The sequence below is a fragment of the Rhamphochromis sp. 'chilingali' genome (assembly GCF_963969265.1).
Source record: "Rhamphochromis sp. 'chilingali' genome assembly, chromosome: 12".
Classification (NCBI taxonomy): Eukaryota; Metazoa; Chordata; class Actinopteri; order Cichliformes; family Cichlidae; genus Rhamphochromis; species Rhamphochromis sp. 'chilingali'.
Window position 1 is genome coordinate 17,217,077 of NC_137939.1, and position 14,704 is coordinate 17,231,780.

Sequence of the window (14,704 nt, forward strand, 5' to 3'; positions counted from 1 at the left end):
AAGCAGAAAATAAAAGTACTGTATGTTACCTTGGGGTGTCAGGGCCAAAACTGAACTCTGAACTCGCAGTAATCTTCAAGCTTAAAAAAGATTGTCTATCCCTGCAGTGCAGTGGTCGAAGCTGTATACTAATAGGGGCTGATCTAGAAACTGAATTGAGGATGTTTTTTTTATTTAACCAAATAAATCCCCTTTGACCTCCATTTGCAGGATTTATTGGAAGCTTGTTTCCATCCACTCTCTGTACAAATTATTCCCCTTTCATTTTATTGGCCCACTGCAAATACTTAGCTTGTTAGATACAGATATAGATAAGAAAACTGTAGCTATTCTGTCAGTCGCCTACAGAGGAATTACCAAATACAGAACCACAAACTGCAACCTTTGGCTTGAACTCCATGCCAGCTAAATAAAACAGTTTACTTTAGATTTTGTGCATCTATTCATCCATGTTGTACTCACTAGCAGCAGTTTTAAAAAAATGTTTATAAAAAGCTACTAATCAAAGTTTTAATACATTATTAAAATGAGAATTAGGAAATTGTACCAAATGTCCTTTGCACTCCTCTATCATCGTGAATGGATGGATGACTCCTGCAACACAGGTAACAGCCAACCCAAGGCACAGAGTTGATCACGGGTCACCTCAAATTTATGCTGCCCCTCTCTTTCCCTCACCCGCGCAACTTCAGAGGCACATTAGTTAAAGCCTTAAAGCAGCTAAGAGGAAAGCAAAATGTCAAGAGAGTAAAAGTTTAAAGCTAAAAGTCCACCTTGACATGAACGCATCCCTGCAGAAGTAAATGTTTTTATTATGGTGAGCTGCTGCATGCATTGAACTAGAGTCTGATGCTGAGTATTTATTGTCATCTACATATCAGGCCATGCACCAGTGATGACTCAACCTAGTACACAAAGTTACTGTACAACAACCCTGGGAGAGTTTGCCAAGAATTCTTTTTTCAAGTTTGTTCAGCTTGTGTCACTGAATGCAGCACAGCACCTTCACTCCATCGCTTAGTTGTGGTTAGAATGATAAAAACCTAAAGTAGTTAAAACAATATATTTAAATAGAATCCCATTATGAAATGTGAAAACATGTTACTTTGTTGCAATAATGTATTTTGAGTTTGAAGACAACAGATAATGAATGGACTTTGACTGATGCTACATCATTGTGCTGCAAAACTAAAGCTTCATTTTTTATTAATAGAAATGGGGTATCTACTCATCACATATTGTACTCAGAGACATACAAAGTAAATTTGAGTCTCATTGGTGAGGCATCAATCTGGATAAGTAGCTTTTGCAGAAGTGGGGAGTGGGTTGGAGAAATTCCAATGCAGTCACCTATCCATCACTCAGAGGCAGTCAATCATTTTCAACCATCACACTTCAAATCCTCAGTTAAGTTTTAGGTGGTGCAGTGGTCAGTGCTGTTGCTTCACATTTCTTGTCCTTGGTACAGCTAGTTTAATGTGAGAGTTAGGGCTGGGCGATATGGCCTAAAATTCATATCGCGATATAATTTGAAGCATGTGCGGTAACGATATATATCGCGATATATTCTTTTCTTCTGTATAATGTATTATCCACACTCAGTGTTGGGGAGTAACGGAATACATGTACCGCCGTTACGTATTTAAAATACAAAATATGAGTAACTGTATTCCGTTACAGTTACCGTTGGTGGTATTTAGAATACAGTTACTTTGTTGAAATAAATGGATTACACTGCGGTACTTTCCTGTTTCATATTGTCGCAGGTCAGGATTGTTTGGGTTTTGTTTGACATCTATGTTCTGTTGTTTCAGGCGGCAGCGTTACAGTTGCCATGGTGCCATGGGTCCTGGTTGGTGTGTTGCCGGGGTTGTGGGCGGGTGGGTGCATGGGGGCCCAGCCCTGGAACAGGGTGCCGCCGATGCATCGAGCCACCTGGGGGGCTCTTCAACTGGTGGGGGAGATTGTCACATCTTGCAGGAGCTTTCCTCTCCTCAGGAGCTCCCTCTGCAGGAGGGGGAGATACAGGAGAGGTGGAGGAAGATCTCAGCCTGGGTGTTTATTGTCTTATGTAGTCTGGAAGATGAGTGGATGGTGGGGTGGGTGCAGTTTTCTCTGTGGTGGGGTTGGGTGGACTGCTGCACTGGGCCCCGGTCTGGATGGGCCTGGGCCCCCTTTCCCTGGCGGGTCGCGGAGTATGGGGGTGCCTCCTGGGGTCAGCGGGGGAGCTGGCCCCAGGAGGGGTCACTTGCCCCTCCCTTCCTTCCCTCCCCATCTCCAGCTGCCTCCCTCTTCCCGGTCCACCACAACCACCCACACATGCAGGACCTTGGAGTAGGGGTATGTCACCAGGGTGCAGAGAAGGCTATCCCCCCCCCTCTGTCCCCTTCTGGCTGCCTCTGCCTCAATTTTATCCCACAACTTAGACATTCACATTGCTCACACTCTCATTACACATACATATAGGATCTTGGGGGTGGGCACGATACACGGAATCCAAAGTACCATCAGTGTGTACACCCCACCCCTGGCGTCGTTGCCCACCTCTCAATTTTAAATACACGTAGACATTGAGGGCTAGCAGGAGGGACCATGCGCTTACCTGCTGCTCTCTGGTAGGTAGCTCCATGCCCTCCTGGGTTTTAAATGCACCTTAGAACACACATACATCAACACTACAATGAGCGGGTGGAGGGAGATTTGGAGTCTTCTCTCACCCCCATTCTCTGCGACCTGCTGGAGCGGGGGGGGGGGGGGGGGCTAGGAGGAGGAGTTGGCCGTCCGACTGCGGTTTGGAGTGTGGGGCCTTCCTGCTTCTGCGGAGTCGGGGTGGTCTGCCTCCCCCCACCGCAGGGAAAAGGGTAACACCACCTGGGTCTGGGTGCAGTTCCCCCCTCCAGGGGCAAGGGTACCTAGACCCGGTTTGTAGAGTACGCTTGGGGAGTGTGATCGTGTGTACAGCGTCTCTTTATGTCTGTCTCCACGTTGGTTGAGTGTGGAGTAAGTGCATATGAGAGCATGAGGGTGGGAATGGATGTTTGTATCTGTGTGTGCCTGTATGTCTGTGTCTATATGTCAGGTTGGGTATCAGGCGGCACCTCTCTGGGGACATCTCAGGCCCTCCAAGGTTTGGAGGCCTATCTCCCCCTACCACCACTTCCCCTGCCAGTGGCGGACTCCCTCAGACATCGGTGCGTTGGTGGTTCTTTGTGTCCGGGGATGGGCGTCCAGGTACACACCGGCTCACTCCTTGGCGGCCGCTTATCGGGGCCTGGAGCCTGGGGCTCGCTCGGGCCACTTCGGAGGTGGGGTGCCCCCGGCCTCTCGGCCTGGGGCTCGGTCACTCAGGCACGGCTGGCTGCTGGCGGAGCTCACGGGCGCATCACTGCAACTCCCCCTGGCTTCTGCTCCGCGGCTGCTGAGTGAGCCCTCATCTGGGACTCTCCTCAGCTCTTTCTTGGACAGTGGCGCGGCTGCCCCTCTGTTGGTCTTCCTTGGTCTCTTGTGTTCTGGGGGCCTCTGGATGTCTGGAGTTTTGATCTCCTCCATACCTGCTTCATGCCCTGGAGGATGGGGCTGTGGCCCCCCCACACCCTCTAGCAGATCATTACATGAAGGAACCTTTAAAAAAAAACAAAAAAAAACAAGCGCGTCCATGCTCACAGGTGTACACACGGGTGATCACTCCCACAAACTACACCCTTTTTGGCTCCTACCTCAAAGCACACTGTGTTCTGTTGATCTTATGTGCTGCACAATAATGTTTAATATTTAGTATTTACTGTCATATTCCCATATATCATTGTGATGTTGTTTATTCTATTACTCTTGTTCTCTTCTGCTTGTTTTCTCTTTTCTTTCTCAGCAGGTGATCCAGGTGATTGATATATGCATTTTTTTTCTCTGCCCGTTCTGTTGGTTTATGTTTTTTGCCCTTCTCCCCCGTCCCTCTTCTCAGCTGTTTCTCTTTCCCTCTTTCTTTCTCCCCTTCTTTCCCCCAGTCAAGTCTGTCCCGTATTCAGTAAGTGAAAATAAAAGAAACAATAAAAGGTGAATCAAATGGACCATTACGGCAAGGCTGGGATGGTCAATTTGGTAAAGTAAATCCGTTGGGCATCTTTGTTTGCCTTTAGACAACAATTCTGATGGCAAAAGAGCCAAACGGGACAGGCAAAAAAACAAAAAAAACCCAAAAACGATATATATCGCGATATATTCTTTTCTTCAGTATAATGTATTATCCACACTCAGTGTTGGGGAGTAACGGAATACATGTATCGCCGTTACGTATTTAAAATACAAAATATGAGTAACTGTATTCCGTTACAGTTACCGTTGGTGGTATTTAGAATACAGTTACTTTGTTGAAATAAATGGATTACACTGCGGTACTTTCCTGTTTCATATTGTCGCAGGTCAGGATTGTTTGGGTTTTGTTTGACATCTATGTTCTGCTGTTTCAGGCGGCAGCATTACGGTTGCCATGGTTACAGGTGTAATGTTCGAACTCCTATTTTGAAAATCGCCGGAAGTAGCTGGGTGTGTGTTCATGTGCTGGCTTAGCAGTTTACAGTGTGTGGATACGTTATCTATATCTACGGAATAAAAAGAACCTGTATGACGGCTCCGAGGCGATTTCTTCATAAGCAGTGAAGACACGACATGGTGTCAGAGTGAGTAACTCCTCAGCGGACCCACTCGAAAAAACAAATATATAAATAAAAAAGAGGAAGAAAATGGAAGCCTACGGTGTACCAGCCCCGAGAATGGACTGGGACTCGTCCAACCTACCCGACGCCTGGCGCCGCTTCAAACAGCATGTGGAGCTAATGTTTTCTGGACCACTCAAAGACAAGTCAGAGGAACAAAAGTGCAGCTTTCTACTTTTGTGGATCGGAGACAAGGGACGAGATATAAGTAATACGTGGAACCTAACAGAAGACGAAGCTAAGGTGCTACAAACGTATTACAATGGCTTCACAACGTACCTCACGCCGAAAGCTAACCCTATATTCGCCAGATACAAATTCCACGAAAAAACACAAGACAGCGGTGAATCTTTTGAGCACTTCGTCACAGAGCTAAAACTCCTTGTTAAAGACTGTGATTATGAAAAAAGTGAAGAAATGGTCAGAGACAGAATAGTTTTTGGAACCAACTCTCCTCACGTCAGAGAGAAGCTACTTAGCCAAGGACGGACTCTTACGCTAGAGAAAGCTATAGACATAGCCCGTTCCTATGAGCTAGCACAGTCACAGCTAAAAGCTATGACTAACGACAACCATGAAGTGCATGCCATACGTCGCAAAGGCGCAAAACCACAAACCAGCAAAGCAAGTGAAAGTTTCAGACACCAAAACAAAGCCTGCATGGCATGTGGGAGGAATCACGACAAACGAACTGACTGCCCAGCCAAAGGAAAGCAGTGTCTGAAATGCAATAAATTCAACCACTTTGCAAAAGTATGCAGATCTAAGAGCAACGTGGAAAGAAAAACAGGACACAGAGAGGTGCACACTGTACTAGAGGCTAACGATTCAGAGCCAGAGCTGTTCATAGACACCATAGCTGTGGAGGATAATGGAGACAGTCCGTTTGCAGACATACTACTGGGACCAAATATGATAAAACTCACCTTCAAGTTGGACACTGGAGCACAAGCGAACATCATACCAGCCAACACTTTCCAAATGCTACAAACTCCACTCAGGGAGGACAAGGACAAACTGTTTGGCTATGGGGGCCACCCACTCAAAGTCAACGGACACTGTGAGTTGATTAGCAGATACAAAGACCGAAAATCAGAACAGACGTTTCATGTTGTTGACTGCACCGGCCCACCAATATTAGGCTTCAGAGCATGCAAAGCCCTCGGACTCATTAAGGTTGTGTACGCAGTAACGGAGAGCAAGGAAGCAGGGCAGCCCACCGAAGCATGAGCGAATATTCTGATGTTTTTAAAGGCATTGGGGAATTCCAAGGTGAGTGCAGTTTCACCGTGGACCCGACTGTCGCACCAGTCGTGTGCCCACCAAGAAGAGTGCCTTTTGCCCTCAGAGATCGGGTCAAATCAGAGCTGGACAATATGGAAAGAGACAAGATTATCCAAAAAGTCACAGAGCCCACCAAATGGGTCAATGCTCTGGTAATCTGTGAGAACCCGAAAAGACCCAAATTCCGGCTGTGCCTGGACCCAAGACCTCTAAATAAAGCCATAATGAGACCACATTATCCACTCCCCACTCTCGAGGATGTGACACACAAGCTTACAGGTGCAAACTTTTTCAGCATCCTCGACGCACGTTCCGGCTATTGGGCCATCAAGCTAAGTAAAGAGTCATCCTTTTTGACTACTTTCAACACAATCTTTGGCAGATACCGTTTCCTCAGACTCCCCTTTGGCATTGTGTCTGCTCAAGATGAGTTCCAGAGGAGGATTGACGAGACATATGAAGGCCTGGAAGGTGTGGCAGGCATCGTTGACGACATCATTGTGTTCGGATAAACAAAAGAGGAACACAATAAGAACCTCAAAGCCATGCTCAACCGTACAAGAGAGAAAGGTTTAAAACTCAATCCAGAAAAGTGCCGTATCTGTGTTACAGAGTTGAGTTTTTTCGGACATAAGCTCACAACCAACGGGCTGAAACCAGACCCACTCAAGGTAAAAGCCATCAAAAACATGAAACCTCCAGAAAATGCTGCAGAGCTGGAAACAATTCTTGGCATGGTGAATTACCTCGCCAGATTCGCCCCAAACCTGGCAGAAATGAGCGCACCACTCAGACTGCTGCTGCGCCAAGACATGCCGTTCAAATGGGAAGAAGAACATGCACGTGCTTTCCAGCAAATCAAAGACACCCTTACTGCCGAACCAGGGCCAGTGCTTGCATATTTTAACCCTCAAAAGGAAGTAACTCTACAAGTAGACGCATCTAAAAATGGACTAGGTGCAACAGTTATGCAAGAAGGAAGGCCGGTCACATACGCTTCAAAAATGCTTAACAAAACAGAGCAAAACTACGCTCAAATAGAGAAAGAACTCTACGCCGTCCTCTATGGCTGTAAAAGATTCCATGACTACATCTACGGACGTCATATTACAGTTGAGTCGGATCACAAGCCACTGGAAAGTATACTACGCAAACCGCTAGCCTTGGCACCGCCTCGACTACAACGTATGCTGCTTGCTCTTCAGAAGTACAGCATAACACTTGTCCACAGGCCTGGAAAAGAGATCCCAGTAGCAGACACGCTATCAAGAAAGTCAATAGACGACAGTGATAGCTCACTAAGTGAGGAAATGGAAACACAAGTGCACACAATCATCCGGACAGCACCAGTGAGCACAGAGAAACTGGAATGCATCAAAACTGCCACAGCCCAGGATGAACAACTCTCCACCCTCAAACGCATCATCCGGTCAGGCTGGCCAGAGACACGCAAAAAGTGCCCAGAACTTGTCAGTGAGTACTGGAACCATCATGATGAAATCACTGAGGCAGATGGACTTCTCCTAAAAGGTGAAAGACTAATAATTCCGCACTCACTGAGAAAAGACATGCTGCAACGAATACACACTGGACATTTTGGAGTCGAAAAGAGCAAACACAGGGCACGAGACATAATGTTCTGGCCAGGCATGAGCAAACAGATCGAACAGACAGTTATGAAATGTGACATCTGCCAAACGCATCGCAGCTCGAACCAAAAAGAGCCCATGCTGTCTCAAGAAATCCCAGAGAACCCATGGCAAACTGTGGGGACCGATTTGTTCTCATGGAACTCTGAAAACTACATTGTCATTTGTGACTACTTAAGCAGATACTTTGAACTCGAGCGCCTGCCAAACATCACCACAGCAGCTGTGATTCACAAGATGAAAGCCACATTCTCCAGACATGGCATTCCGAAGAAAGTCATAAGCGACAACGGACCATGTTACAGCTCACAAGAGTTCAGACATTTTGCGGAGTACTGGGGATTCCAGCATATTACATCAAGCCCGCGTTACCCCCAGAGCAACGGTTTAGCTGAAAAGACTGTCCAAACTGCAAAACGTATACTGACAAAAGCAAAACAGGACAAGATGGATCCCTACTTGAGCTTGCTGGAGTACAGGAACACGCCTGTTGATGGCCTTAAATCCCCAGCCCAAATCCTCATGAGCCGTAGATTGCGCTCCATTTTGCCCTCAACAACTACACAGCTCCGCCCTCAGGTCACCCCACAAAGCCTTGTGCAAGAAAGACGGGAGAAATGTCAACTCCGTCAGAAAAGACATTATGACACCTCCGCCCGACCCCTGCCGACACCGCAGGCTGGCGCACTAATACGCTACCAACAAGAAGATGGGACATGGCAGCCAGCCACTATTGTCAAACCAGCAGAGACCCCACGCAGCTATCACATCAAAACAGGTGATGGTCAACTCCTGAGACGCAATCGCCGACACTTCATCAGCGCCCAGGACACCTCGCCATGCACTCCCACACAAACTGGCGTTTGTGATGACACCCAAACCACTCAAGACATTGTTCCGGAGACCAGGTCTCCCCACCACACTCCAACTACAAGGACTGAAACCTGCCATCGCACCAGATTCGGCCGTGCCATCAAGCCAAGGCAGGTCCTTGATTTGTAAGCCCCCTCCCAAAAAAAAAAAAAAAAGGAAAAAGAGACACTTATGCAGCAGAAACTAAAAAGAGTGTTGAAATGTTTGGAAACTTAAGAAGTGTTGAAATGTTTGAAGAAAAAAAAATGTTTAGAATACACATACAGCAGCATAGCATATTGAAACTTAGAAGTATATTGTTTACATCTTAGTATAGTCTCATTACCAAGGAAGCGTTTTTTGTTTGTTAAAGGGAGATGTAATGTTCGAACTCCTATTTTGAAAATCGCCGGAAGTAGCTGGGTGTGTGTTCATGTGCTAGCTTAGCAGTTTACAGTGTGTGGATACGTTATCTATATCTACGGAATAAAAAGAACCTGTATGACGGCTCCGAGGCGATTTCTTGTGTGGAGAGCAGTGGAGACACGACAACAGGGTAACGCTCTCTCTCTGCGTGTTTCCTGGGTGAGAGAGCGCCTTTTTTTTGTTGTTGTTGTTGTGCTAAGCTAATAGAAAGAATGCTACAGGTATAGCTCTAAAGAATGTAGCATCATAGGCAGTGTAGTCCGTGCTGCTGGGAGAATGGACTGTCATACCCGTTATGTGTGTGTGAGCGAGGGAGGGAGAAAAAGGAAAAGTACGAGCTGTCATCGAGCAAAAACAGGAGCTGGAAGCATGTAAATATAATAATAACCACTGCAGCCAAGAAGAGTGCCTGACAAGCCCAGTTGTAAGTAAGCTATTAAGACTCGACTGTACGCTGTGTTCGTGTTTTCCTCCGAAACAATAAGTTCCGTTGGAGCAGCCTTTCAACGCCTCTCTCCGTCTCTCGCTAACAAAGTTGACCCAGATAACAAAGTAAAGCTATTTTTCGGCTACAAGCCCGACACAGAACCCGACGTATTAGCCAGAGGTCCCTTTACTACGCTTCAGAGCCGCAGACCGTGAGTAACAGTAATAAATCACAGCAATAGTACATTCACGTAGTTGTAAACAGCATATATTAAGTAATCCAAAGTATTCAGAATACGTTACTCTCATCGAGTAACGTAACGGAATACGCTACAGAATACATTTTGGGGCATGTATTCTGTAATCTGTAATGGAATACATTTTAAAAGTAATCTTCCCAACACTGTCCACACTATAAGGCACACTTAAAATCCTTTAATTTTCTCAAAAATCGAGAGTGTGCCTTATGTATGAATTTTGGTTGTACTTACTGACCTCGAACCGATTTTGGCGTGCAGAAATCTTCAGGTCCCAAAGTCAAACGAACACTAAGAGTTAAAAATGTTCTAAATTATTTCATCTTTAATAAAATCATCAGCGTTGCTGCTTTAGAAGGTGTAACAAGTTTTACATCCAGGCATCCATGAAAACAGAATTTATTAAATTTAACGGAGTTAGAAGTTAACAGGAAGTAAGCTCGCTAGTTTCCACCTAAACATGACACACCATGTTCTGACTGAGAGATTTTTGAAACTAATTAAAACGTACAGCTCTGCTACCACTTCCAGCATAAATGAAGACAGAAAACTAAACAGCAGTGGCATTTGCAGGGTTACTGAAGTTGCACTACCTGGTATATAATGTTGTGCTACGTGATTGCTAGTGACACGGCTATGTTAGCATAACATTACCACAGTGAAGCTGGAGGATGAACGCCAACTTTTTTTCCACTCATTAAAAGTTAACGTGAGGGATTCTGGTGGTTAGGGACAAATGCAATCGTATAGCAGGATGCTATACACGGGCCAAACTTCAGTCAGGAGAACAACTGATATAATCCATCCACAATACGAGGTTAGTTATTATTATACTGCAACAACATGGGAATAGAACAGCTGCAAGAGAATTCAACATTAACCCTTTAGTGCCGATCGGAGCGGGCACGCTCTGTTTTGCGTAACTATTTTTAAATCCCAGTAGCACTGCAACCACGTAAGCTAGCGCAAAAAATTTTTTTGCATATGAAACCGGAGGAGTTGTACTTACATCTTATGCCATCAGCTTGTCCTAGGTCACGGTTTCCTTCCACATAAAGCTGTGCAAAAACTGCATAAAAAGCGCTTGCAGGAACAAAAATATAATATTCCAGAAACACGCTTTACCGATCTGATCAGCTGTTCATAACACTTCCTACGTTGGAATAGATGTCAGCGCGAACTTTTGCATTTCCGCCATTACCTGCCCGAAACCGGAAGTGACGTCATTTTCGCGGAAATGTAGTCTTTTTTACTATCAGGGCCTCAGGGCCTATACTCGTCTTTTTAAAAGTTATCTTTGACTTTATGACTTTCTGTGTCGTTTCTGGGATGCTTAGGACTCATATTGCACTGCTGGAAATAGTTTATTTTGATGCATATGCTGCTTTTTTGCAAATTTGCAGTATAATATTTATTTTCGTTTTTCCTGCAGTGTATAAAAATTGGTGTATTTCAAAAATAAAACTATGAAGACACTCAAAATAAATTTCCTGTGGTGGGAAACTATTTTGTGCAACTTTTTTGTATTTACAGTTTTGAGGGATAAGCCTCTTAAATTTCTCTAACTACAAATATATGTTAAAAAAGCAAAAACGATTTTCAATTTTTTTGTAGTTTATTGCACTTTTTTGCAATATATGTAATTACTATGCACTTAATGAATACATATTATTAAAATCTGGGCTATAATGGTTGTATTGATGTATAGCAACTTGAAATGCTCCCAAAAATGGCTCCACAGCATGTAAAAATATAATATAAGCTCTGGCGGACTTGGTTCTATGGTAGGTCTTAAAGGGTTAATGAATCAATGTTACGGAAGTGGAGGAAGCACAGTTTTTGGCTTTCCCCATATTTCAAAAGTGCTTCATCTCTGTGCTATGACTGTCGCCCGCCATAATTTGCAGATGATAATGGTTGTAGCCGCTGCGATGCTTTCGACCAAAACAGGTGCAGCTTGATGACATCATCAACATGCGCTATCGCGATAGAGCATTATAGTCAAAATCTCTATCGTTGGCCAAATTCATATTGTTTCTATCGTATATCATTTATATCGCATATCGTTTATATTGCCCACCCCTAGTGAGAGTGAATTTAAACATGGAGCATACTCCACGTTGGGCATGCTGGGCATAGAAGTGTCAGGCAGTAAAGTTCATTTTGACAGCAAACTTAGTTTTCATTGTTTCAGGTTTTTCTTCACATATCTGCACAGAGACTGCAGAACAGATGGAGACCTCTGTTTATTTCTCTTTCATCACCAATACACACACACATACACACTGCTCTGCAAATCAGTCTGTGTCGTGTCGTCTGTGTAACCTTCCCAGTTATGTCTCGTCATAGTCACAGTCATAGAATTAAGTCTCGAAGTTTCATAGCTTTGTCACAGTTTCATGGGTTTTTCTTAGTCTGTTTTCCAGTTTAGTTGTCTTGCCTGCACTCGTCTTAGCGGTTGGTTTTGCCTTCTGTTATCAGCCATAATAAAGGCTCGCCTTTTTGTTAGGCAAGTATACGTGACATGACTTATGTCTGCTCTTGGGCCGTGCTCTAACTAACACACCAGCGCACTGCGCTGTGACAAGCAGCTACAGAGGTGTGGTGGACTTGCTTCTTTCTTACTTCACACCTGCATGTTGGGGTTTTTTTTTCTTTTTTTGTTTTTTTAAATCATTTTTAGATTTCTTGTCCTAGTCTCAGCAGACATTAACTCAAATGGCATCACACAGGGGCATCTCTCAGGCTTTACAGGTCTTCCTCTATAGACACTAAAGTCCTTATTAGGGATGGGTACTGGTGTCCGGTGCCATGATAGCACTGGTTCTGACATAAACGGTAGCAACCAGACCGAAAAGCAGCGCACATTTCGGTGCTTTATTTCGGTGCTTTTTTTTTTTTCCTGAGATGTCATACACTTTAGATTCTAGCCAATGATTTTACGTTTCCGAGGATAGTTGGCGGGTCCAGGTACGTACGTTCTTTTAGAGCAGAGCTACCGATTAAAAATGCCCAAGGCGAAGCGGTCAAAAGTCTGGCTGTACTTCTCAGCAAAATATGCAAACTCAGCAGCCTGCAACAAGTGCTTTAAGCTGATACTGTGATACTGTCAAAGGAAGTAACACCTCAAATCCGATGAAACACCTGGCGACTCATAGCGTTTTTTTTTTAAAGCCGAGAAATGCGCCGTATTTGATAGCTTGCTGTGAGACCTCACACCGTGCACATCTACTGCGGGTGGGTTGCCTGTTATCGGACCCGGAGTTAGCAACATCCCCCAAAAACCTGAAGAGTAGAGTCCTGGCCCCTAGCCCTGCCAGTGTAGCAGAAATGATGACGGATGATGATGGCAGCAGCAGCCGTTCTTCTCTGCGTGAGTAGCTTAATGTTGTTCGTGTGTAATTTATGTTGAGTAGGCTCACCACGTTATTACATTAATACACGTAAGGTGAACTAGCAAACATCATCATAGCTACATGCGGCTGTCTTCTTGTTTGATGGCAGATGCTCCCTTCACCCTGGCCAAAAAGGCTAAAATGACCAAAGAAAAAGTGGGAAACAGTTAAACATGAGAGGTTTTTGGACAAAGTTTGTTTTTTCCATTGATTAAGCACTGCTTCCAGCCAAGAGTGCAGAAAAGGCTAACATTGTTATCTTTTTACAAAAAAACAGCTGAACATGAGAGGTTTTTGGACCAATTTTGTGTTCTCCATTCTTTAAGCACCGGTTCAAGCACAGTTTAAGCACCGGCACCGTTTCAAAAGTACCGGTTTGGTATCGGATAAAACCTAAACGATACCCATTCCTAGTCCTTATACATATTTTGTCCAAAGTTGTCCTTTTTCATAGCTGCATAGCATAGATGCAGCATACAGCGTGATGATTTACTTAAAGTACATTCTCTTTACAGGGAACTTTGTATAAGGCATGCTGGAAAAAGGACATTAAAGATCTGACTGTATTTGTGTCTCTCATGTCTGGAAAAGCTTGGTACATGTGTAAAAATGTTAATGTCTTTTTAAATACTTAAAGCACATTCTATTTTCTGTAAAAAAATAAAAAAATAAATAAATAAATTAAGGAAACCTAACTCACACACTTGGTGTGAAAAGTGAAGCTAATGCTTACATATCTTAAGCCTATCTTCATTCTGATTGCCAGCAGGACTGGGCTTTCCTCTGTTTCCAAAAAGAAGTCTGGGCAAACAGAGGTCATGGACCATGGTCTTTATGGTCATCAATACTTTTTTAACATCTTATTGAATATGACATGAACCCCATTTTTGACATTTCCTATGTTTTAGTCCTTTTTTTTTTTTTGTTTCTGTTTGTGTTTTGATCTAAATGGTTACTGCTCTTTTTTGAAAAAGTTCATGTCCTCACTTAAACTGATGAAGGGCCCAGGTCAGCCATGTATATGTATATATACATGTATATATATATATATATATATATATATATATATATATGTATATATATATATATATATATGTATATATATATATATATATATATATATATATATATATATATATATATATATAATAATAATAAGAGAACAGCACCACCAAGGCTGGAGACGGAGCAATACTGGAAGAGCATATGGGAGAAGGATGCAACCCATAACGGCAATGCTCAGTGGCTAGTGGATCTGAGGGCAGACCACAGCGACCTCCCTGAACAGGGTCCAGTAACCATCACAGTGGCAGATATCCAAGAAAGGGTCTCCAGTATGAAGAGTTGGACAGCACCAGGGCCCGACATGGTTCACGCCTACTGGCTAAAGAAGCTGACTGCACTCCACGAGCGTCTGGCAGCACAAATGAACCAGCTGCTAGTTAACGAGAGACACCCGGAATGGCTAACTGAAGGCCGGACGGTCCTGATCCCCAAGGACCCCAAGAAGGGACCGGTCCCCTCCAACTACCGACCAATAACCTGCCTCAGTACTACATGGAAGCTCCTGTCAGGCATCATATCGGCTAAGATGAACAGGCACATGGGTCAATACATGAGCGAGACACAGGAAGGAATGACCAACCTGTGCACTGCCTGGATTGATTACAAGAAGGCCTATGACTCAATGCCCCACAGCTGGATAC